General features: G+C 37.9%; 2 pseudogenes; both read right to left on the bottom strand.

Moving 5' to 3' along the window:
- Positions 1-1,454: 1,454 nt before the first annotated feature.
- LOC137235844 (ubiquitin-protein ligase E3B-like) lies at positions 1,455-2,693 on the bottom strand (annotated as a pseudogene).
- A 5,935-nt stretch (positions 2,694-8,628) lies between these two features.
- LOC137235843 (akirin-like) lies at positions 8,629-9,164 on the bottom strand (annotated as a pseudogene).
- Between the last annotated feature and the right edge of the window lie 16,239 nt (positions 9,165-25,403).

Here is a 25,403-nt window from a genome sequence, read left to right as displayed (position 1 = left end):
CGCGCGTCATAGGCGCGAGGAACAACGAAGAACGCGACACCGTACAATTGAACGTCCAGCCGCTCGTTTGCAGAGCCGTAGTGGTAGCCAACGTAACATAAGGAAGCTGGTTAATCAAGCAAAGGTTACTTTACAGAAACTGCAAGAGCTTCTAAATTTGTCGACTCCGCAGGCCGGCCGCCATGTTGAAGACATGGATGAAAATTTGATCCAATTTGATTAACTTACCTGTAAAAATACTGACCTGTTAAATATTTACCTTAAATTGCATTGCTGAAGTTACACTAAAATTTGAATTTTATACTTACCCTTTATATCCACATTTACCCTAAAATCCTAATGTAAAACTCTTAAGAAGAGGTTGGAAAGCTACCGCTTCTTTTCTATTTACTTACCTTTGTATATGTTGATTTGCATGCTCACTGCACAGCTCAACGAGCGGTCATCGATGGCCGCGCAGACAGTTGTCTTTTAGAGCGCGCGGTTGAATTACCTATCAGTTGTTAAGATTAAAGTTTATTAGTAAAATCCTATACTCAACCAAAACCTATTGTGCATAAGAAAAACAAATATCTTGTGAAGTGAAATAAAGTTTGTGAACTAAAATCGTGAAATAAAGAAATAAAACTAATTATTATTATATGAAATTAGAAAATATATCGTGTGCTTATTTAACAAGGAAAGTGACTGCCATTGGTGAGTGCCCCTACCCCCTCCCAGTAGTGTGAATACTTGGACATATGTATATTCAAGGAACATACAAATGTTGATTGGGAAGAAATTCTGATGATAACTTTTTGAATTGAATGAACTGCGGTTTTTCACATTCTGCTATTTTACGTATACGATTGCCAATAAAATATGGACCATCACCGATACGCGAATCGGATACGCGTATTTTTTATAACTACGATGACGCTTTCTACTTATACTACTATAGTAAAAGTATTCACGTTGACTAGAATCCATATTTAAATTGGAAGCGGCAACCGAAGTGCTCGCCTCAGAGCAGTCTATATCCATGGCGGCAGGTGAATTATTTAGCCTTACTATTCTGCTCATACCTGAGTTGCCTGAAAATGTTTCAGTGGATAATCTTCTTAGTTGTAGAACGGAATTTGTATCTTCCCAATAATTACGAGCCCATTTTACGCAATCTAAGAAATTGCTGGATCTTTCATCGATCAGCTCTGTCTTAACTGATCCCAAAACCTCTAAGGGTCGAATACCCTATAAATTTATAATGCGTTCAATCAAATTGGGAACGATGAATGTGATGAATGTTGTGCGGCATTTTCCGCTGATTGGGTACCTATACCCGCAAACCTATCGCAAGCCCGCTGCAATATATGTATGTTCGATTGCATTTGGGAAACTCTCCAATGCATAGGTATACTCCTTTTATAAATGCACCATCGCCATTCCGCCCCTGGCGTGGGAAACGCGGTATTTGATTATACCATACCCTGGAGAAGGTCAATACCGGGTGTGGGTGTGTGCCAACCAAGTAATTCATGCCATTGCGTAAACACTCCTTTGTTAGAAACTGTATTGGGAATATTTTCCAAAAGTATTATGGCTGCAGTCGTAAATAGGGGATAGGACAGTTCTTTTGCTTCCACAGGATTTTCCAGGCATATGGTTAATAAAATCTGAAAACCATATAATATTTTCGGCAGCTTGGAGGAATCGCTTCAGGACTTGCATCGCAGTGAGTTGCTCCATGCACTGTGGTGTTATTATATTTAAATGATACACCAGAGCCGGAACCGATAAAATTTCTGTTAGAAATTGAGTTATTAAACTACGACTGAATTCACCATCAATTAGAAGGTGGGTAGACAGGGTCATTATCGCTTTCAAAGTCACAGGTTTAATAGAAAGATCTTCACGAGCGGTGCCTTTTAAAAGGATTGATCGCATTGTTTTGAAGAAACCGCACTGCACTAATTTCCCTGGAATATTACAGCATATTTTTTGTAAGGCAGGCTGCACCTTATCAAACGGTTTGCTTCTGCGAATGCCCCAAGACTTTGGTGATGTGAAGACAACTAAAGTATGCAAATACAATGCCAATGATTTGCTATCGGTATGATTTTCTGGTCTTATATCCTCCAACATTTGGCAGCATAAACTCAAAAAAAAGATTTGATGTGCCAACCAAGGCAAGCCTTTATCTTTGTGTAGGCAAAGTGCTGTATATGACATCTTGGGCGATTCTGATTCCAGAGCTTTATTCAGATATCGACGCAAACGTTCAAATCGTTCACGCGATGCATCAACCACTACGGTTTGTTTTTTGTGTTGAAAATTTGTAAGGAAGCGTAGCACAACTGGGTATACATTATTGCAGGTAAGAGCTCGACATCCTTGTCATTTCTTTCATTTCCAATTAAATTGTCAAAATCGGAAACTATCTTTTGTGATACTGCCTACGTGCCACATATCCCTTCCATTGCGCTTGTATTTGCATGGCTGCCCAATCACGACGTTTTTTCCAAAGCCCTTTCCTCTCTTGCCGCTTTGGTATGTTCCAAAAGAGAATTTTTCTGCGATTCGGAGGATACAAACATTTTCTTATATCAATTGATACGAGAATGTTGGAGCTCAGTACATTCACATTTCAATTAGTTTTGCGTTGGCAATTTTCATCCACAAGATTAAAATCTGTTCAAACATCGCTTCATCGTATAAAACTTTAACTTATAATGTAATATCCACTTTAATTTCAATAATAAACAGAACGAAATTATAGTTTTTCTAATTTCTGTAAGAATATCGATTTTCAAGTGGTTCTAGAAGGCTAAAACGAAACAAAAGAAGAAGAAATTAGAATCTTTATAAAATTATAAAAAAGGAACGATACCTGCATAGTTACCCATCACACAAGTTTTTCTTCATAGTGAAAATTCATTCAAAATGTATCTATACTAATTTTGAATGAACGAAACAAGGGTGCCACTCGATGACTTTTTCTTACGCAGTAAGCACATTGCGCGCGATCCAAAGGGTATCACAACTCGGATCCATGTGATCCAACACACCCGAGTGTTAGTACGTGAACAAAATCAGAATACATATATATAATCGCGGAAATATAGACCTAGATAAGAAGGCGCGCTCTGGTTTGTTTATCACGGGCTTCCTTTTATCAAAAACAAAAAAACATTAAAAAATATGAGCAAAATAGTTATTTTCCTTAAATCAGTTGCCATTATTATTTTTATTAGGAAAAGTTAAGTTTTCTTCTAAACTCCAACTTAGTTTAGACTGTTTCGTGAACTATAAAGAAATAACTTCGACTTTTAAGACCGTAAAATTTCCAAGCCTTTCAACGTTGTTTAGTAGCGTACACTTAACGGTGGAAGAGCTAATGGGAGATTTCAATAAAATCTTTAAAATTGATAAAATAATTAAAGGAAGGGTCAGAATGTTTTTACGAAATAGGAATTCAACAAAATCAACGTTATGGGAAAACCCAAAACAAAAAAAATGAAAATTTCCAGAAATAATTATCAGCGTTGATGTCGCGTCAAGACTCAGACGCGAGCTGTCCCTAAATAATACATGACATGACCATTATGTATCATTACGCTGCCAAATTGGCAGCACCGCACATCTGCCTCATTCCAGTGAGTGGAAGAGTTATCAGCTGACAGCTCTACAAGATACCACACTCGATAGTGTAGGCTATCCCTGCCAGGGTTGTGTTGAAATCAACAAACACACCACAATTTGTGATTCTCACACAACATGACCCAAATCAACACAAAGAGTGTTCCCAGACGGCGAATAAAGGCCTCTTTACATCTGTCGCACATTTTCTCTGCACAACGTCATTTGACTAGTCATTTTACAGTCATTCATAGGTTATATTCATAGTCACATGTGCATGGGCGTGGGTAAGTTTTGTGATCAAATTTTTGGAGGGCAATTACAAGGAGCCGTGACAACACACGAGTTTACCGTGATATACCGTATATTGTCGCGTATTGCCTGCCTTAGGCAAACACCAAAAAATAGAGTTTGCCCTAAGTCTATATTTAATAATTCTTAATCTTACTATTGGTGGCTTTCAATATCAGCAATTTCATTCTGATGAAACTATTTTCAAAACGAAAGGTCATTTTAGGCGTATGTCAATCAAAGTTTACTAAACCTAACAGTGGGTTCAACCACTACACGTCACTATATCGGCAGAATAACTTAACCAGGTTATTCATCCCAAATTAACCCTTATCCCGAGTACGCCAACCAATAGGTCAGCCAGAATCGACTGCGGGTCTCCGGCAATTAGCCACCCAACCAGCCTATGCAGCGATATTACTAAACGCTACCATTTCCAGACATGCCTGGATTTGCATTCAAACACTCCAAAACCGAGGCACGCACCAAATGCGTTCACCATCGCTTGCCGTCTGTGCACGGAGTGCGATTGTGCCCAATTTACCGTGGTATGTCGACTGAGGAGCGACTACGTGCAATACTCATTCACCGCTATTGTCCCAACTGCCTATCCCCGTTCCACCGCCTGGAAATCTGCCCCAGCCAAGACCGATGCCGACGTTGCAGTGAACCACATCACACGACGCTACATATGGACGAGGATCAGCCGTCGCCACCTCAAAGCAAGCACGACGACGACGAAGCGAGCTCGGACGGGGTCCTCTCCATCCATGTCACGGAGCAAACTAAATCATGGGCCCAGCAAGTCGAGGAAGAAGAGGAAGAAGAGAGGCTGGCCAATGCAGCAGAGGTAGCCCAATCGGGCAGCTTAGAAACGCCGCGATTCCGGCCCCATTACGTCATGAGAGACCCGAGAACCGCTCGCCTATGCACGGCGCTTTCGCGCGCTTACAAATCGGGGATGGCGCGGAGACACGTCCTTTCCGCCCATCGCACCGCCCTACTGGTAACGAGCGTGACGACGCGGAACCGCGTCCGTCCTGCTCGTCACGACAGTTCACTGGGAGGACGGCCCCTAATAAGATGCGCAACAACCATCGAGCTCTCGTGAGGCAACAACAAACCCCCACTGGCTTCAGGAGTGGTAGACTCCTGGACAATTTAGCGGCACCGACTATAACTCGAGCATTGATCCCCATCGCGCCGACAGCCATAGTCCGAATTGAGGCAGGAGGCCGTTTACACCTGGTGCGCGCCCTGTTAGATGCCTGCGCTCCCACCAGCATTATCGATGCCAATCTGTGCAAGGGTCTACACCTGGAGCGTAACAATACCGCACGTCTTTCGAGGTGCACCGTCGTTCTTCGAGGGAAGTATGGGATAACGGGAAAGATCACGACCCAAGCCACCGTAATATCGAACTATGCCAGGTTAAACCCCACGGCAAATCTGGACCCGTCGGTAGCGGCCCCATTCCAGTTCATGAAGCTGGCCGATCCGACATTTTACCGATCGTCCCCAGTGTTGCTCACTTTGGGCGCCGACGTCTACGCCAGTATTATGGTCGGAGGCACACCCACGTCAACTGTCGGCGGGCTCCTCACCCAAGCCACAATTTTCGGCCTCGTCGTGTCTGGAGCCCACCCACTATAAAAAACTTTAATTATACCACAAGGTGCATTTTAAACCAAGCAACCCCACGTACTTGAATACTAACGCTTTTCTTTTTCATCCACAGTTCAGCGAGGCTGCATTACTGCGAGCACGGATGTCCGCCGGTGATCGTACTTACGATCCTACTATACATACGTATCATATTTTTTAAATTTATTTAGTTTATCCCGCCTTGGGAAGGTTGCTGGCGTACTCACCGAGTTTCAAGTTGCTCGCCGCAAGGGGGCCGGCATGTTTAGGACACCAGCCTAAATATTTCGGACCACCCTAACACGCACATTAGTTATTTATTTATTATTAATACCGGTAACGGCTAACACCAGCCGAAAGGTAACTTTGAAGGGGAAAAACTCAACGAAAGTTAGCTATCGGCAGGTGCCGCGGACTTGTTCGCGGTTTTGATCCTTCTTTTTCTATTTTGGAACGTCAACGAGCCAGCAGCTAGCCCCAGGTGAGTAAAAATAAAAACCAACCATTTTTTTGTACGCTGTAAGAAGTTGTAATTTGAAGTGATTTGCAAATAATTATTTTCATCTTTGTGCCTTAAATTAATTCCCATATTTAAATTCCGTGAATTAATATTGCAAGTAATTATTTGTGTATAGTGAAGCGTGCGTTTTAATTAATTCTTTCTTTACCCAATACTTTGAGTTGGAATTAATTAGGCCCCTTCATTACATACCGCGAGTGTACTCTTGCACACTCTTTGTGTTTTGAACTTTCACCTTACCGAACCTTTGATAATTAATAACCACATCTTCTTTACACAGTGAATAAATTGTTATTGTTTTGATACTAATTCGGTGTTTTATTTATTTTTGTTTGCAACGCACACGCCCGACTTCCCCGGGCCCACTGCCCCGCAAAACCGCGGAAAGCATGAGAATCGTCCTCATAAGATTATAGACGAAGAAAGGAGAAAATTTACGGAACACATATTAAGCTTTCCCAGCCAAGAAAGCCATTATAGGCGTTCTTCCTCAAGAAAGGATTACTTAAGCCCAGATTTGAGCATCTCAAAGATGTATGAGTTATTTAAAGCAAAATACGTCAATAGTACGATGCATTATAACACATTTATACATATTTTTAATACGGAGCATAACTTACGATTTAGTTCTCCCAGAAGCGATAGTTGTAAGGTTTGTGATAAGTTCTTCATTGAAATGATTGCATATGTGAGTGATGAGCAACTAGAGAGAATAGAAAACTTCGCCAAATTACATCACTAGAAAGCAAAGAGGGCTTATGCCCAATTGAGACAAGATTCTAGTACCGCCGCCAATTCTGATAGTGTTGTTGTTATTTGTGTCGATATGCAGCAAATGAATTTGACGCCAAATCTTACTCATTCTGATGTTTATTATCAGCGTCAATACTCAAAATATAACTTCGCCGTGCATACTCTTCCACACAATAACGTTGATATTTATACTTGGCACGAAACAGTGGAAAAGAGAGGAGCTGCGGAAATCGCTTCATGTATTTGGAAACATATCACAAGAAACTACAGTGTACTCAAACGAGGGGAACTTAGAAAATTAATAATTTGGTCGGATAGATGCGTTGGACAAAATAATAACTGGACTATAATTTTCCTGTGTCACAGCTTTCTAGGAAAGTACTTCACCGAAGTCAATATTGAAAAAAAAAAACGAAAGCGTCACAACTTTATGTTCCAAACGATGTTTCGCGGCTTTATGAATCAGCGAGACCATCAAATCCGTTTAGGGTACATGAGATGGCCCTAAATGATTTCAAAAATTTTGATGTTCTCAAGGAAATGTTTCGTAAAGACTCTACGTGCAAAATAACTGAAGCACGATGGATTCAGATTTCCGCTGATGAACCAAATATGCTTCGAATACGAAAAAATCATTGCATTGCAGAAATGTGGTCGTGCTACAATCTTAACCACAAAAGAACAACAAATTTTACGATGAAGCCTCTTCGGGGAGAGCTTATTAAATTAAGTGATGTAAAGAAAAAAGATATTCTTTCAATGGTAGCATAATTGCCGAATATTTATGCCGAGTTTTATAAATATATCTGCGGTTAAATTTACATTTAAAATCTTACAACAGAAAAAAGTTCAAAGCCAAATTTCTTGTTATATTGTTAAGTTTTTTATATTACCATACATTGAAGAAGAAGAAAACAAAACAATGAAACAAAATTTATTCAATATCGTCTTTATTTAAATGCGAAGTGCGTTCTCTTTTAAGGTGGAAAAACGTTGCAAGTGACATAGAGCAGTCAACATACAACGTTTTTCCACTGAAAAAATTTTGAAACAGTGAATTAAGATGTAATTTCAAAACAAAATTCAGCAATTTTTTGTATACAAGTTTTCGTTATCATATTTTTTGAAGAACCTTAAAAAAATAAAAAGAAAAAACTATATTTTCCATAAAAAGCGTTTTTGTTCTCCTGAAAAATTTAGATTTTGTCGCTTACCACGTTTTTCGCGATTACCATTCACTTGTCAAAAGCGACTTTTTTGTAGCGTTTTCGAAAAATAAAACAAGCGATTTTGTGATAAATAAAGTCGAAAATTAACATATTGAAAATTTGCCATAACATCTTTTATTGTTATTGGATTTCTAACAAATAATTAAAATTTGTTTTAAATTTAATTTGAAATTTGGTGATATGTCGTAAGCCGATTCAAAAATATTTCCTTAAAATCGTATTTTGTGAATATGTCCCTTCAGTTATCATAGTGAAAACTTAGTTTCGAAATTTCTGTTTTCAAAATTCGAAAATTTCATTCTCAATATTGAACATTTAATTTGAATAGCCTTTCGTTTCAACTTCAGTTAGAACTTTGAAACGAATCTGAATATATGGTGATAGAGCGCTGGCATAAATTTGAATTAAATATTAAATCCAAATAGAATTAACTTTAGAATCTAAAGTACGGAAGGAGAATTTAAGTATTTTTCGATTAATTTAAATCAGGTTAAAAAATTACCTTTGGACTACGTTAAATGCATCCTGTGTTTCTTTATGTGCTTAAATTTTTCATTTTATTTTCAGAGAAGCCTATTATGAAAGATAGCCAGGTGTAGCCTCATAGCGCCTCTGTATTTGATCGTAAGTGAATTTTACGAAAGCCATAATACTGTTCGGCGAGTTCTGTAGTCAAAATCATTCTACTTTTCACGTATCGCATCTTCGCGCTACTTAAGCATACGTTTGCATATTAATTGCACTTGTTTGAATGTAAAAGGTGCCTTTTCCGGATTACGTACCAAGCGTGGTGGGGTGTCTGACCGACAGGGCTATCCGCACCCATTTCGAACCCACTCGATTATGAGTCCTTTTGCATACCATCAATGCCAGATGAGGAAAACTTTAGTCGTCTACTGCGTGTCGTCGTTTGATTTCATCACATATATCCTAAGCATTTTATCTGGAGATACTTTGTGATAAATTCGCTTCTATAAACGGATTGGGGTTTTGCGACTACCACTAGGGCTCTGCATATTCTCGTATAAAGAATTGGCAATAAATTTTATTATAAAGCTCTTCAAATGCCAAATTTTTGGGGGGAAATTTTGATAATAAACTTCTGAAAACATATCTTACTGTATAAAATATTGAAAGGCACCAACTTCGGAAAACTAGACCAATTTTTACAAAAGGATGAGGTTCTCAAATACATTTAAAAGTCGAGCTTCTAAAAAAGCGCCATGCAAAACAAAAAAAAAAAACGTTTTAGAGCTTTTGTCACAAGTTTTATTTACTTAAGCTGATCTAAATTCGTTGACGTCTAAAAAAAAAGAGACCTTTCAGAAAGTAGATTCAATACGTAACTTCTCAAAACTGATGCCACAACGAACTTTCTTCTTCCTCTTCAACTCTCAAATCCACAAATTCAATATATTCGATCATATTTGAATTATCCTTTTCCAATTGCTTGCGCATGAAGTCCACATCTCGTGATTTTATTAATTGCGAGTTCAGTAGAACGTCAATAACATTATCACCATTAGACAAATGAAGTTCACCTATCAAATGATTTTGTTGTACTTCCAATGCCTTCACGATCAACACAGGCTCATCCATCATCATGTCAGCTGCTTTAACTTAGCTATCACAGCTGCATCTGAATCGGTTGTTGCATTAGTTTTTTTTTTTGATTTGGAACTTTTGTGCCGCGCGTATGCGGCCAGTTAAATTCAATGGCATATGTATTGGTATTGGCATTCGTTTTTCTTCCAATTTTTTTAACTTAGCAGCATCAACGAGCTCCGTGTTTCCATAATCGATGTAGCTTACTTCGATATCATACTTGGTAACTGAGGTGTTATACGTGCGCGATACCAATTTCCATCGCTACCCAATGCAGCGCAGAGTTGTTCTGGTTCAAATTCAGCTAGAGGAGTCCCTCCATTTTCATAGTATTCATACATGTCATTCATTAGTGCATTCATATTTCCTTCTGCGGCAATTGTATGTACAAACACACGATATGCAGTCACCACATGAACAACGCGCGCCTCGAAATGCTCCAACACAATTGGCTGTTGACAGATAAACTCTGAAACATCGTCTTTCAACAAGGGTACAAGTGGTCGTAAGAGAATGACTTTACTGTCATTAAAATCCTTGATGTTGACTACACGTGATTTTCTTTCGTAAAATTTCGAACGTGCTAGGTGGAAAAATTCATGTCATTATTTTCAAAAGATTTTAATCATAAAACGTCAACAACACCTCCATACTCAGCATTCCCTGTTTTTGCCTGTCAAATTCTTAATTAACGTGTCATAGTGTTCAGAAATGAGATAATAATTTTATGTAAAAAAAAAAGTTGCAATTTATCGACACTTCCTTCCATACGGGTTTTTAGTGACTTATTAGTAATATTGTAAAAGTTTTTGTGATGGATATTATTTCAGAGGGCAAGCACTAGGTGGTAAAAATTATTTTTTTTAATTTCTTGCCTCCCACCCCACAGAAATGTTTCATTACGCTAAAAGTAATTTGTGTCAAAATTTGGTATAAATTTGAAAACTCTAACCTGTGCCGCAGGCAGGTCAAACATTTTATATGACGCCACTGAGTGGTTTATGCAAATAAACTAGTAGGCGTCAATTTATCGCCAAAGCGTCTGTTACCCAAAAAACGTAAACAACATGCGTGAAGTTAAGCTTAGTCTACGTGAAAGTGCCTCTTTAACTCTTAAAGAAGTTTCTGTTTTTTGGGATAAGTCTCGCATTCCGACACGTAGAAATGATCACTGTATCGAGAAGCTTGAGATGCTGTATGCAGAGTAGAGGGCACTACAGAAGTCAGCTAAAAGACCTAGTTCAAAAGAAAAAGAACATATTTTTGTGAAAAGACTTGATGACTTATTTGATATCTCCCATACAAATGCTTTGAAGTTGCTGAAAATAGACGAAGATAGACAGTTTTTACTTAATCAAAGAAAAAAAGGGCGTCTTGGCTATATGCATGAGTACGATTACCGACTTGCTTCCAAAGAGAAAGCTGCTATGGAAAGATCTGAAAAACTATTCGAGCGAATGCAGTGAAGCGTTCAAGAACAATCCATGCCTGCAAAATTAGCGACAGATATGGAGTCCACAATTTAGTAACCGTAGCAGAAGCAGGGGGGCATGACGCTGCAGCTTTGTCCATAAGCAGATCTACATTATACTATGTTCAAACAGAAAAATAAATTGAGGAAATTTCGATTTGAATTGAGTGCTGTTCATACAACTCGATTTAGCTTACACAATAGTAATTTGATAGCTGGTTGGCTCATCTCTACAGCAAGAAGATACCTTTGTTCAGACTGTCAAAATGTGCGTGTTGGTATTAGGCGAATGAAATGGAATGAAAACATAAAACTTTGAAATTTTTGTGTGTTGTAAGAAAATGTGTTCAATGTTTTGGTTTCATTTTGAGTTTGCCATCTTCTTTTGACAATCCCTACTCCAGTGAAATGAAAGACATAAAATCAGCTGATGAAATGAGCCAACCATATAGTTCAGCCATGCGCAACTGACGTTGAAATCTACTCAATAAACACACTTTACAAGGTTGTATTTGCAGTTTGAAACAATTTATTACGCAATTTTTTTTCAATTGGCAATTTATTATTACAATTTATTATATGATAAATTGCGTAATAAATTGCCCAAATAGTATAAATTGCCAATTTGGTGTGTGTTTGAACCTAGTATTACGCCGGTCCAGGCAACAAATGCGTGAAAAGAGGTCTATTAATTTAAAGGCCGCTTTTGAAAATGATAAGTTATTGGCACCAGTAATTCATTGGGATGGAAAGCTTTTACCTTCCTTAACTGAAGCAGAAAAGGTCGATAGGCTTGTTGTCTTGGTTACCAGGGGTGATATTGAGCAACTGCTTGCAGTTCCTGCTCTGCCAAATCCAACAGGAAAAGGGCAAGCCGCTGCAGTCTATGACGTACTTTTGGAGCGGAATTTGGACAATAAGGTAAAAGCGTTCTGTTGTGATATTACAGCATCCAACATGAGTTATATCAATGGGGCGGCCACGCTACTGCAACACATGTTAGAACGTGATATTTTGTACTTTCCATGTAGACACCACATATTTGAATTGATTTTGAAAAGTGTCTTTGAAATACAGATGCCTTCTTCATCTGGTCCAAGCGTACCCTTATTTAAACGTTTTCAAGAATTTTGGGAAAAAATAGATCAAAATAAGGTAAAGACTGGATTACAGATAGAAAAAATTAAACACATTCTAGAGGCAGTTAAACTTGAAATTGCAAATTTTATAAATCTATGTTTAACAATTCAACAACCCCGCTATGATTATAAAGAGTTTTTATTACATTGTAAACTTTTCATTGAAGAACATCCCACTAACCTCAATTTTTATCGTCCAGGTGCATTTCATCATGCACGTTGGATGTCTAAGGCAATTTACTATCTCAAAAAAAATTTTTTTTTTTTCAAGATCAATTTCAATTAACAGTAAAATAAAAGGCAGGAATTGCAGATATATGCCTTTTTATTGTTAAAGTATATGTAAAAGTTTCGTTCAAAGCTCCATATGCGAACAAAGTACCACTACTTGATTTGCAGCATTGTAAAGAACTGGATGAATATAAAACAAGTAAGGAAGGCTAAGTTCGGGTGTCACGAACATTACATACTCAGCTGAGAGCTATGGAGACAAAATAAGGGAAAATCACGATGTATGAAAATGAACCTAGGGTAACCCTGGAATGTGTTTGTATGACATATGTATCAAATGGAAGGTATTAAAGAGTATTTGAAGAGGGAGTGGGCCATAGTTCTATAGGTGGACGCCATTTAGGGATATCGCCATAAAGGTGGACCAGGGCTGAATCTAGAATTAGTTTGTACGATATGGGTATCAACTGAAAGGTGTTAATGAGTATTTTAAAAGAGCGTGGGCTTAGTTCTATAGGTGGACGCCTTTTCGAGATATCGCCAAAAGGTGGACCAGGGGTGACTATAGAATTTGTTTGTACGATATGGGTATCAACTGAAAGGTGTTAATGAGTATTTTAAAAGGGAGTGGGCCTTAGTTCTATAGGTGGACGCCTTTTCGAGATATCGCCATAAAGGTAGGCCAGGGGTGACTCTAGAATTTGTTTTTACGATATGGGTATCAAATGAAAGGTGTTAAAGAGTTTTTTAAAAGGGAGTGGGCCTTAGTTCTATAGGTAGACGCCTTTTCGAGATATAGCCATAAAGGTAGGCCAGGGGTGACTCTAGAATTTGTTTTTACGATATGGGTATCAAATGGAAGGTGTTAATGAGTATTTTAAAAGGGAGTGGACCATAGTTCTATAGGTGGACGCCATTTAGGGATATCGCCATAAAGGTGGACAAGGGCTGAATCTAGAATTAGTTTGTACGATATGGGTATCAACTGAAAGGTGCTAATGAGTAATTTAAAAGAGCGTGGGCTTAGTTCTATAGGTGGACGCCTTTTAGAGATATAGCCATAAAGGTAGGCCAGGGGTGACTCTAGAATTTGTTTGTACGATATGGGTATCAAATGAAAGGTGTTAATGAGTATTTTAAAAGGGAGTGGGCCTTAGTTCTATAGGTAGACTCCTTTTCGAGATATCGCCATAAAGCTAGGCCAGGGGTGACTCTAGAATTTGTTTTTACGATATGGGTATCAAATGAAAGGTGTTAATGAGTATTTTAAAAGGGAGTGGACCATAGTTCTATAGGTGGACGCCGTTTAGGGATATCGCCATAAAGGTGGACCAGGGCTGAATCTAGAATTAGTTTGTACTATATGGGTATCAACTGAAAGGTGCTAATGAGTATTTTAAAAGAGCGTGGGCTTAGTTCTATAGGTGGACGCCTTTTCGAGATATTGCCATAAAGGTGAACCAGGGGTGACTCTAGAATTTGTTTGTACGATATGGGTATCAAATGAAAGGTGTTAATGAGTATTTTAAAAGGGAGTGGGCCTTAGTTCTATAGGTAGACGCCTTTTCGAGATATCGCCATAAAGGTAGGCCAGGGGTGACTCTAGAATTTGTTTTTACGATATGAGTATCAAATGAAAGGTGTTAATGAGTATTTTAAAAGGGAGTGGGCCTTAGTTCTATAGGTGGACGCCTTCTCGAGATATCGCCATAAAGGTGGACCAGGGGTGACTCTAGAGTGCGTTTGTACAATATGGATATCAAACGAAAGGTGTTAATGAATATTTTAAAAGGGAGTGGGCCTTAGTTCTATGGGTGGACGCCTTTTCGAGATATCGCCATAAAGGTAGGCCAGGGGTGACTCTAGAATTTGTTTTTACGATATGGGTATCAAATGAAAGGTGTTAATGAGTGTTTTAAAAGGGAGTGGGCCTTAGTTCTATAGGTAGACGCCTTTTCGAGATATAGCCATAAAGGTAGGCCAGGGGTGACTCTAGAATTTGTTTATACGATATGGGTATCAAATGAAAGGTGTTAATGAGTATTTTAAAAGTGAGTGGACCATAGTTCTATAGGTGGACGCCTTTTCGAGATATAGTTATAAAGGTGGACCAGGGTTGACTCTAGAATGCGTTTGTATAATATGGGTATCAAACGAAAGGTGGATAATGAGTATTTTAAAAGGGAGTGGGCCTTAGTTCTATAGGTGGACGCCTTTTCGAGATATCGCCATAAAGGTGGACAAGGTGTGACTCTATAATGTGTTTGTACGACATGGGTATCAAATTAAAGGTATTAATGAGGGTTCTAAAAGGGAGTGGTGGTAGTTGTATATGTGAAGGCGTAATCGGGATATTGACCAAAATGTGGACCAGTTTTACACATTTTACAAAGGTTTTTTCAAAAGTTATATCTTGCGTCAATAAACCAATCAAATTACCATGTTTCATCCCTTTTTTCGTATTTGGTATAGAATTATGGCATTTTTTTCATTTTTCGTAATTTTCGATATCGAAAAAGTAGTCGTGGTCATAGTCGGATTTCGGCCATTTTTTATACCAATTCAGGGTGAGTTCATATAAGTGCGTGGACTAAGTTTAGTAAAGATATATCGATTTTTGTTCAAGTTACTGTGTTAAGGGCCGAGCGGAAGGACAGACGGTCGACTGTGTATAAAAACTTGGAGTGGCTTCAACCGATTTCGCCCTTTTTCACAGAAAACAGTTATCGTCCTAGAGTCTAAGCCCCTACTGAATTTCACAAGGATTGGTAAATTTTTGTTCGACTTATTGCATTAAAAGTATCCTACACAAATTAAATGAAAAAGGGCGGAGCCACGCCCATTTTGAAACTTTCTTTTATTTTTGTATTTTGTTGCACCTTATCATTACTGGAGTTGATGGTTCACATAATTGACTTATATACTATAATGATATAAAATTTTTTGTTAAAATTTTACTTTAAAAAAATTTTTTTAAAAGTGGGCGTGGTCGTTCTCCGATGTTGCTAATTTTTATTAAAAATACATACAGTAATAGGAGTAATGTTCCTGCCAAATTTCATAATGATATCTTCAACGGCTGCCAAAGTACAGCTTACCATTATTGTTGGTTCTAGAAAATTAGTACGAGATTGGTTGGAATTTGAGAAAGTTGTTAAAGGCCCTAAAGAATTGTTTGATGTCACGACTGGGTTATCGAAACCACATAAGTTTTCTTGCAATGAAATATTTTCAGTATGAGGTAAAGAACAACTTTGTTCACCGATACGACTGTCGAGTGTTTCCGGCTTTGATGAGTCAGAGAGTTCTTCTTCTTCCTCAGTTCGATTTTGTATGCGTCGAAGGATTCTTTTTCTTCCCGATCAGTATCTGATATAAAAGTTTTATCTTGGACTAAGTCGCTGTAGTTGGTTGGTATTTTAACTGTGCAGTTGAGTTTTGTAAAACATTTAATTACTTCTTCCCTACAACGTTATAAACTTTTATTCAGACGAATTGGCCTAGGTCGGTTTTCAAAATGACCATTTACCTCTAGTAAAATGTTATTATATGCCCCAATTAAAGAATTTTTATATTCATTTAACTTCTCTTGCCTTGTCGGTAAAAACGACCTGTATGTAAAAAGCGATTTTTAATTTTAAAGAAATTTTCTCTCAATTCTTTGAATTTTGTTTCGAAATTTGACATTAGCAGAAGAAATACTCTTACACTTGCAGCTTTGTATGCTTGGATATTAAGAAATTTGAATGAAAAAGAATACTGTTTTCACACAGACGGCTTATTGAATAATAAAGGCAGTTTTCTACATTAAGACGCTTATTGAGCTCAATCTTCCCTACAAAATTCGAATCTATTATTATTTCATTAGTAGCTAATCGAATGCCTAATGAAGTCAAAATCACAATGCAACTCTGTTGGCAGCGTTCCGCTTCCGTTTCCGTTTGTTAGTTTTAGGTGTGTTCAGTGCTTAAAAATGTCATTTGTCAAAGCAAATGTCATTGTCTGCATGACGGAAAGATACAAGGTGGCAGCATCGAACAGCTGATTATAACCTTTTTTATTTGATTTGATACATCAACTACCGGCGCAGTACGATTTTGACATTTGTCCATCGAATTTACAAGTACATGGAACTTTTTTTGTTTGTAGGTATGTCACCATGCTCCCACCTTGTATCGTTCCGCCATGATTGTCTGTCTCATCCTTCATACTAATCGAGCAGTTACTTTTGTGTGAAAGCAAAAAATTTACGATTTCATTAGCAGGTGAAATCAGATCATTAAATTTCTGTGTGAAAACAGTAGAAGGTTGAAATGATTTTATAATCTAAATCGAATTGAGAAAAAGTTGCAAGTTTGAGGTATGAATATGAAACAATTTGAATGAAAAAGAAATTTGGAATGGTTTTAGAACCTAAAGTGTTTGAGTTACGAATATGAACAAATTTGAATGGAAGAGAGATATCAAATGGTTTTGTAACCTGAATTGTATTAACCTAAATTGAATTATTGCTGCAGATTTGAGACATGAATTTGAACAAGTTTGAATTGAAAGGGAATTTGAAATGATTTTATCACCTGAGTTGAATGAGAGAAAGTGGCGAGTTTATGTTATGATTGTGAAAAAAAATTTTTTATTGAAAAGAAATTTAAAATGATTTATAATCTAATTTGAAACCGCTTTACTTGAATTTTGTATTGAATATTGGAGTAAAATTAATGAACTAAATAAATTTGTTATTTATTTGAAGTTGGAATCACTTGAAAGACAGTTGGGTTGTATTCCCTGTGAACAATGAATTAAATTTTGGCTTTAAACAATTTTGTTTATACCGGGTGTGCTACCATATACGGTATACAAGTTAGAAGACTGATCTATTTATCCCATTTTCCAAGGCAATATTAATTTTAAACGTGATATGTTTATTGCAATTTAGTGTTTATTACAACATTGTGACGGCCGCACCGTTGCACAAAAAATGATTAAATTTTAAGGTTTTACGGACGCACCGTTTTCATCAAAAATATGTTTGATTTGTTTAACGTGTCGGCCGCGCCGTTTCACAGCAAAATGTTTTTTTTTTTTTTTGTATTAAATTTAATTTTGTTTCACCATTTTTTTGTTTTTTTTTTTTTTTGTATTTTCAAGGTATAGAATGGAAAGTAATACAGTTTTTTTTGTGTAGTAAATTTGTAAAGTGTTTTAAAAGTATTTAATGTATTAGTGTTGCAAATATAGACGTTGTATGTAATGTTGTATTTTATTATGAATTAATTCCAAAGTTTTTTTTTTTTTTGGAAAATTTAAGTTTTAGGTATGACCAATTTCATTTTCTTTTTGAATTGTTTTTGTATTTTTTTTTTGTATTTTTTGAATCTTTTGTATTTTTTTTTGTATTTTTTTTTAAATTTTTTTCTGTATATTTTTGAATAAAATTTTTTGTGTAGAAAAATTTTTGATTGATGCGAAGAAATTCAAAATTCAATTTAAGTTTAAAATGTTTGCACCGTTGTAATTGAAAGAAAAAAAGTCTGTAAGTATATGGTATGCAAAGCGAAAGCACCGCATTTAATGGAATTATTATGTTGGTATACATACATACGTATATGTGTTTAACAAAAAATGTATTTCATACATACATATATGTGTATACTTATTTTTCTGCTGCAACTTCTGCCTCGCTGCTGGGGTTAATCCTGCTGCCGCTTTTGCTACCTTTGTGTTGATGCATGCCGCTTATATTCGCTGGTGCTAGCGAAGCTGCTGCCGTTGATGTTCGCTGGTGGTGGTGGTGGATGTAAAATGGCGAATTGGTACTCTGCCGTTATTTAGTGGCGTGGGTTTATATGCCGTTACGATTTCCGAAAATTTTCTATTTTTTTACAGAGTTAATATTTCCTCCGTTTCTTTTTATTTGTGAGTTTTAGTATATTTTTATTATTTAAAAGTTCTTCCTATTACTTCTGTTTCTTATTATTTGTAGGTTTTAGTTAGTTGTATTATTTCCGCTGTATTTAATTGTAGGTTTTAGAATTTTTATTATTTTAAAAGATTTTGCATTATTTCCGTTTATTTTAGTCGTAGTTTTAGGTTTATTTTATTATAATTTTGATTTTTTCTTTCATTTCACCCACTGCCACTTTTTACCACGATTTTATTGAAAAATTTCGCACCACCACCTACCTTGGTCACGGTCGCCATGTGAACGTGGCTTCCTTGAGTGCCACTCGAGAAGCTCCATTTCTTCCCGATGCGAATAAAAATTGTTCTTGTGGGCTTTGCACGCCCACTCCACTCAATGACTGAACACAGTATTTTAATTAAGTTCACTTGTGCTATTTATTTAAGTTATTTTTGTTTTCGTAATATATTAAATAGCTTGTAGTACTTTAGCACTAAGTTATACTTTAGTTTGTATAAATCAATTAGGTATTTTAGTTTTTCACACCAACTGAGTGTTTTTCTTCTCCAGTCCAATATTATAATAATGGCCGCCTTTTCTTTTTGCCGACCTCCCCATTTCCAACTTGTTTCAACACCTGTTGTCCATTCACAATAGACAACAGGGTTGCACCAAGTGGGAAACAGGATAAGATCATAAGGCTGCTATTACAAACTTTTAAATTACCTTCTTTTAAAAGTGGGCGATGCCACACCCATTGTCCAAAATTTTACTAATTTTCTATTTTGCGGCATAAGGTCAACTCACCTACCAAGTTTCATCGCTTTATCCGTCTTTGGTAATTATTTTTCGCACTTTTTCGGTTTTTCGAAATTTTCGATATCGAAAAAGTGGGCGTGGTTATAGTCCGATATCGTTCATTTTAAATAGCGATCTGAGATGAATGCCCATGAACCTACCAAATTTTCATTCAAGATACCACAAAATTTACTCAAGTTATCGTGTTAACGGACAGACGGACGGACGGACATGGCTCAATCAATTTTTTTTTCGATGCTGATGATTTTGATATATGGAAGTCTATATCTATCTCGATTCCTTTATACCTGTACAACCAACCGTTTTCCAATCAAAGTTAATATACTCTGTGAGCTCTGCTCAACTGAGTATAAATATTGACAGGAAAGATATCTGAAGTAACAAGAAGGCATTAAACGTTTGAAGATAAGTGATATTAATGGCATTCAACACAAGGAAATTGAGGACTTTATATGCGATAAAAGTAAATTATTTTTTGAAAAGTTAAACTTACCTACAGACTTTTTGGAAAATGATCCAAAAACTTGGAGCACAAATTCATCTTACAAACAATGTTTAGATATTGTTCGTAAACTTAAAGTGGTAAATTATGCAGCTGAGCGCGGCATAAAGCTTTTTTGTGAATATAATCAACTTTTAACAAAAAATGAAGAACAAAGCCAATTTTTACTCCATGTTGTTAAAGATTATAAAGCACGTTTTCCAAATGTCAATAAAGAAACCATGTTACAAGTTTTTAAATAATAGAATGAATACTTTTTGTTAAAAGGCTGTAGTTTAAAATAAAATAAAGATTACTTTTCCAATATGTGATTTTATATCTATTGATTTTTTCCTACGCTGCAAGTTTATGATGTCATATTTTTACACATTTTACATCATATTAAAGTATTAAATATTCGCATTTGTCGGTTGCCATTACTTAGATAATATGAATGCAATAGGCTGTATAAATATTAGGAATAATTCAAAGTATTCTTATATTGGTAAAAGGGCATATTATGCGGCACGCCTTCCCTTTATTTTAGCTCTCTTATTTTTTAATGGGATTATTTTTTCATCAATTGAAATCATTTCCACCACTTCCGGCCACCGTGGTGTGATGGTAGCGTGCTCCGCCTATCACACCGTATGCCCTGGGTTCAACTCCCGGGCAAAGCAACATCAAAATTTTAGAAATAAGATTTTTCAATTAGAAGAAAATTTTTCTAAGCGGGGTCGCCCCTCGGCAGTGTCTGGCAAGCGCTCCGATTGTATTTCTGCCATGAAAAGCTCTCAGTGAAAACTCAACTGCCTTGCAGATGCCGTTCGGAGACGGCATAAAACATGTAGGTCCCGTCCGGCCAATTTGTAGGGAAAAATCAAGAGGAGCACGACGCAAATTGGAAGAGAAGCTCGGCCTTAGATCTCTTCGGAGGTTATCGCGCCTTACATTTATTTTTTTTTATTTTAAGTCTAAACATTTTAAAATAATTCCTGAGTAATTTTTTTCAAAATAATAAAATTTAATTAAATATATCGTAGGAGTAACATATTCTTTGTAAAAATTCATGCGTGGTTCAGCAGACTTCAGTACAACATTTTCTTTTAATATTTTTTCAGAACACCTTTACTCTATTTCGAGGAGTGGTTAAAACACAAGAAAAACGAAAAAAGTCGCACATATATGACTACAAAATATCACTTTGGTGACATTACTGAAAGCAGCCAAAAAGAAATAAATTTAAAGTTATCCACCTTTTCGAATAAGGTTGGTGACAAACGGTTGGCTTCGGGCACGTCGAAGGAGCGTTTCTTAATTAATAATAAAGCTTGACTGGATGAAAAGGACATACAATTCACTGTGAATACTTTTGTGCCACAACCTTCGACATCAAGTGCTGTTGTGAATCCTGCAGGAAGACCTCGAAAAGATTTCGAGAAATCGTCGTTTAAAACGAAAAAACGTCGCGTCGCGAATTTAGTAGAATATCGGCAGGCTAAGATACTGGGATTGGATATCATAAGTGGTTTCAGGCTCTGGATCAGGGACTGATATCAGTCTTAGACCGGCCATAGTGACGAATGTCACGCGTGATTAGTTATCACGTCCTGCACGAGGTGCCCCTGCTTCTACTGATAATGGCGGATCTAGAGAGGACAACTCGATAAAACCCGCACCCCCCGAGTCATTGTGCCGAGCTCAGGGGAGGGAGGACTCTTTAAGAGTCAAGATCGGTACACAACGGTAACGAACTGTACTGTTTTAGGGCTTTGATTTGACATTACATTTTGACTTGATGACTTTGGGCTGTTAGGTGCGGTATTCTGCCACTTTAAGAGGTCGGGGTGAAACTCTACCGAAATGTCTGGTAGGATAATGCTGCACCTGCCCACGTCCCGATAAAACCGTGGCGGCCCCAAGGTACGTTCCGGCTCCGTCGCCGTTAAGTTGGTGGTGTAGATGCGGTTGAAGATTTTCCCGCTTCGCGCCCGGTCTGGTTGTGAACGCATTACTCATAAGGTAATACGTCAACCCTCGCGTGACCTCCCCGCGTAGCATAGATAACCACGAGACCGTTAAAGGGCGACTACACAATCGGCTCCGGATAGCGGCCTTGAGGGGGACTTTTTTAGAATGGACAAGACTAATACGAATCCGCCAAGAATGGGGTGCGGAAGAAGAGCGCTTTTGATGGAAATCCGTCAAATCAATCTTCAGCACTCTAAGGCGGCTTCCGAAAATTTGTTGATCTGCCTTGAAAAAGGCGGAGTGGATATAGTCCTTGTCCAGGAACCGTGGCTGAGTAGAAACGGCAGTAAGATTTCTGGATTAAGGACTGGAAAATTCAACACTTTGGTGCATGGGGAGGCAAGTAGGCCTAGATCCTGTGTGCTTGTTAAAAAAGAGATTAAAGCTTTTATTCTCTCTAATTTCATCAATACTGACGTAACCACGGTCTGCCTCGAGGGATAAGTAATGAAATGTGGGTGGTCTCAGCGTACATGCCCCACGGGGACGTAGAGGGACCACCACCTGCGATACTGGGTGAAATCACCGCTGAAGCAAGGCGGAGAGGTGTTGACGTGATCATAGTGCCGATGCTAATGCCCATCATAGCATTTGGGGAAGCTCGGACACCAACACTAGAGGTGAGTCTTTATTTACTTTTATTGTAGATGAGGGACTTTGTATATGTAATAGGGGGAATGACCCGACTTTTATTACTGCGGTAAGGGAGGAGGTCCTGGACCTCACCCTGGTTAGTAGAGAACTGGAAGGTCGAATATCTGGATGGAGGGTTCTCAACGAGCACTCCTTCTCTGATCACCGATATATTCAGTTCTCAGTGAACGAAGAACGTCCCGGTAAAATATCTTTTAGGAACCCTAAAAGTAACAACTGGGACTTGTATTATAGGAAGCTGGGAGAGCTACTGCCAGCGGTGCCTATCATTAGTTTGGGCCTGTCCGAATCTGATATAGACGTTCTGGTGGAAAACTTCACCTCGGCAAGCAATAGCACCTTTCAGCTGTCCTGCCCATTGAAAACTTACAGGGGGAAGTTTTTCAAGAGCTAAATTTAAGCCGCAAGTTTAAGTTGGCTGATTACTGCAGTGTATTCCAAGCGGAAATTGCTGCGATTAAGGATGCGGTGGATGGAATGCTATCCAGTGCTACCACAGTTAGGGAATTTACCATCTACTCTGATAGCCAAGCGGCTATCAAGGCCTTGAGCTCCACTACAGTGCGAAAGAGGGTGGTCTGGGAGTGCCTGACCTCGCTTGCGATTGCATCGAATTATTTTACAATTAAGATTATCTGGGTCCCGGGCCATAGTGATATCTCGGGTAACTGTCAAGAGGATCTCTTAGCCCGCATCGGTACAACTGAACCGGATGAAAACGGCTGTAGGGATTTCGGGATCCCGCTGGCCACCTGTGGATTGCTCCTCCATAGCTGGGCCTCGAATCAGCTCAGCAAACGTTGGGCGGATACCACGTCTTGCAGGGTAGCAAGATCTTTCTGACCAAAAGTGGATGGCAGGAGGTCTGCTGAAATAATTGGGTTCACTAAGGCTCACCTATCAATGGTCATTGGGGTTTTGACAGGACACTGTCCCATGGGTATCCATGCGGTACGTCTCAATATACTGGAAACTCTATCCTGCTGCACCTGTATGGAGGATGATGAGGTGGAATCACCAAATCAATTTACGCTTGATTGTCCAACTTTTTCCAGAACTAGGCGAAAGTACTTCGGTCGCGACTCACTTGGATCTCCCGAGGATATATCCAAAGTTGAGATCGGTATCATTCGGGCTTTATCGTTGCTACCCAACGATTCTCTAAGTAGCTAGATCTAAGTCACCGTTATTTTTGGTGTATGTGGTATCACAACGAACCTTCGTGTTGTCCAAGTGAGCTATCCTTATCAGGGCAGCTACCACCTAACCTAGTAGAATCTCGGAGTGTCAGTGAATTAGTAACTGTTGCCGAAATTGCTGCGCGTTCGGCAGGGCAAAGAAAAATTGCAAATGTAATTAGAGATGTTAGTGAGACTCCAAAAAATATTGTTAAGTCTAAAGTTAGGATGCAATTAATTCTAGGCAGTTAACTAGGGACGAAGCTCTAGCTTATTACATAGATTGTAAGCCAACAACGCATTCATACAAACAAACTAGGAAATGGGCATTGAAGGCAGGACATAATGTGTTTCCGTCATATTATAGTTTGTTGAAGTCCAAACAGGCCTGTTATCCTGAAACTCGCGCTGAAATAAATTTGCAAGCTTTATTAAAAAAATAGTGGAACGTCTAGTTCTAGCCCAGAATGAATTTATCAGCAGTGTGCTCCAACAAGTTCATCGTTCACACTTGTGACTAAATGGGGATGTGATGGAAGTTCTGGGTACAGCACATACAAACAAATATTTGAGAGCACTGAAAACACGGACGAGTTGCTTTTCGTATTTTCTTTAGTTCCCTTTAGGTTATTTGATGGGTCCAAAATCGTTTGGAAAAATCCTCGGCCTTCATAAACTTTGTACTGTCGTCCAATAAAATTTATATTTGCTAAAGAAACGATCAACTTAATATTAGCGGAGACAAATGAAGTGTTAGACGAAATCAGTGCTCTTCTTCCAACACGTATCAACTTTGGTGATTCCCAAATCTCTGTGAAACACGAACTTTTGCTTACAATGGCAGACGGAAAGGTGTGTAAATAACCGAAACTCGTTCATCTTAAAAGTTTTTCATCTGTGGCGCCACCCCCAAGACAATGAACGATGCCCCCGCGAAGTTTAATAGCAACGAAGAAAATTTTGGCTTTGGTTTATCTACACTTCATGCTTGGATTCGTTGCTTCGAGTGCCTCTTACATATCAGCTATAAGTTAAATATTAAGAAATGGCAGGCTAGAAGCGACGAAGATAACCCAAACATCAGTATTTGTTCCGACGAAATCAAGCTGAAATTTAAAACTGAGATGGGACTCATTGTAGATAACCCAAAGCCAGGTTTCGGCTATTCAAATGCCGGAAATACAGCCCGTCGCTTCTTTAAGAATGCTGAGTGCTCAGATAACAGGCTTGGATGTTGAAATAATCAAAAAATTGATGTTATTTTGAGGACATTATCTTCTGGATTCGAGATAAACTTGGATGAATTCAATAAATTTTGTCTTGAAACCAGAAGACATTATCTGAGTCTCTATTTGTGGTAAAATATGCCACCTACTGTACATAAAATATTGATTACAGGGATACACCTTAACGTTAAGCTAATCGTTTATCAAAAAATTTCCACCGCTTCTGTTGAAACAATTCGAAATATTATCGATAAGGGAATAAGGGATAAGGTAAGGTGGTAACAGCGAACGGACATACACACAAACTCCATGTAATTTGTTTGTGTAATTCGTTGGTGAAAATGTCAAAAATACTCTGAGAAATGTTCGTATTGTCAAAATTCATGAGAAAAGTTCCAATCAGCTTTGCCAGCATAGTTTGAAATTAATAATCAACATAAACGATTTGATTTCGTTTTGATATGGCAGAAAACGAAACAAAATCATTTCGTTAATTTGACGTTCTTAACGTTTATAAACGAAACGAAATGACTTTGTTTCTTTTATTAATGTTAATTATCGTAACGGAATGATATCGGTTCGTTGGTTAAGCATGCCTGATTGATTCACTGTAC

This window comes from Eurosta solidaginis, unplaced genomic scaffold, assembly GCF_040869045.1.
Source record: "Eurosta solidaginis isolate ZX-2024a unplaced genomic scaffold, ASM4086904v1 ctg00001126.1, whole genome shotgun sequence".
Taxonomy (NCBI): domain Eukaryota; kingdom Metazoa; phylum Arthropoda; class Insecta; order Diptera; family Tephritidae; genus Eurosta; species Eurosta solidaginis.
This window is presented reverse-complemented; position numbering and strand designations above follow the sequence as displayed.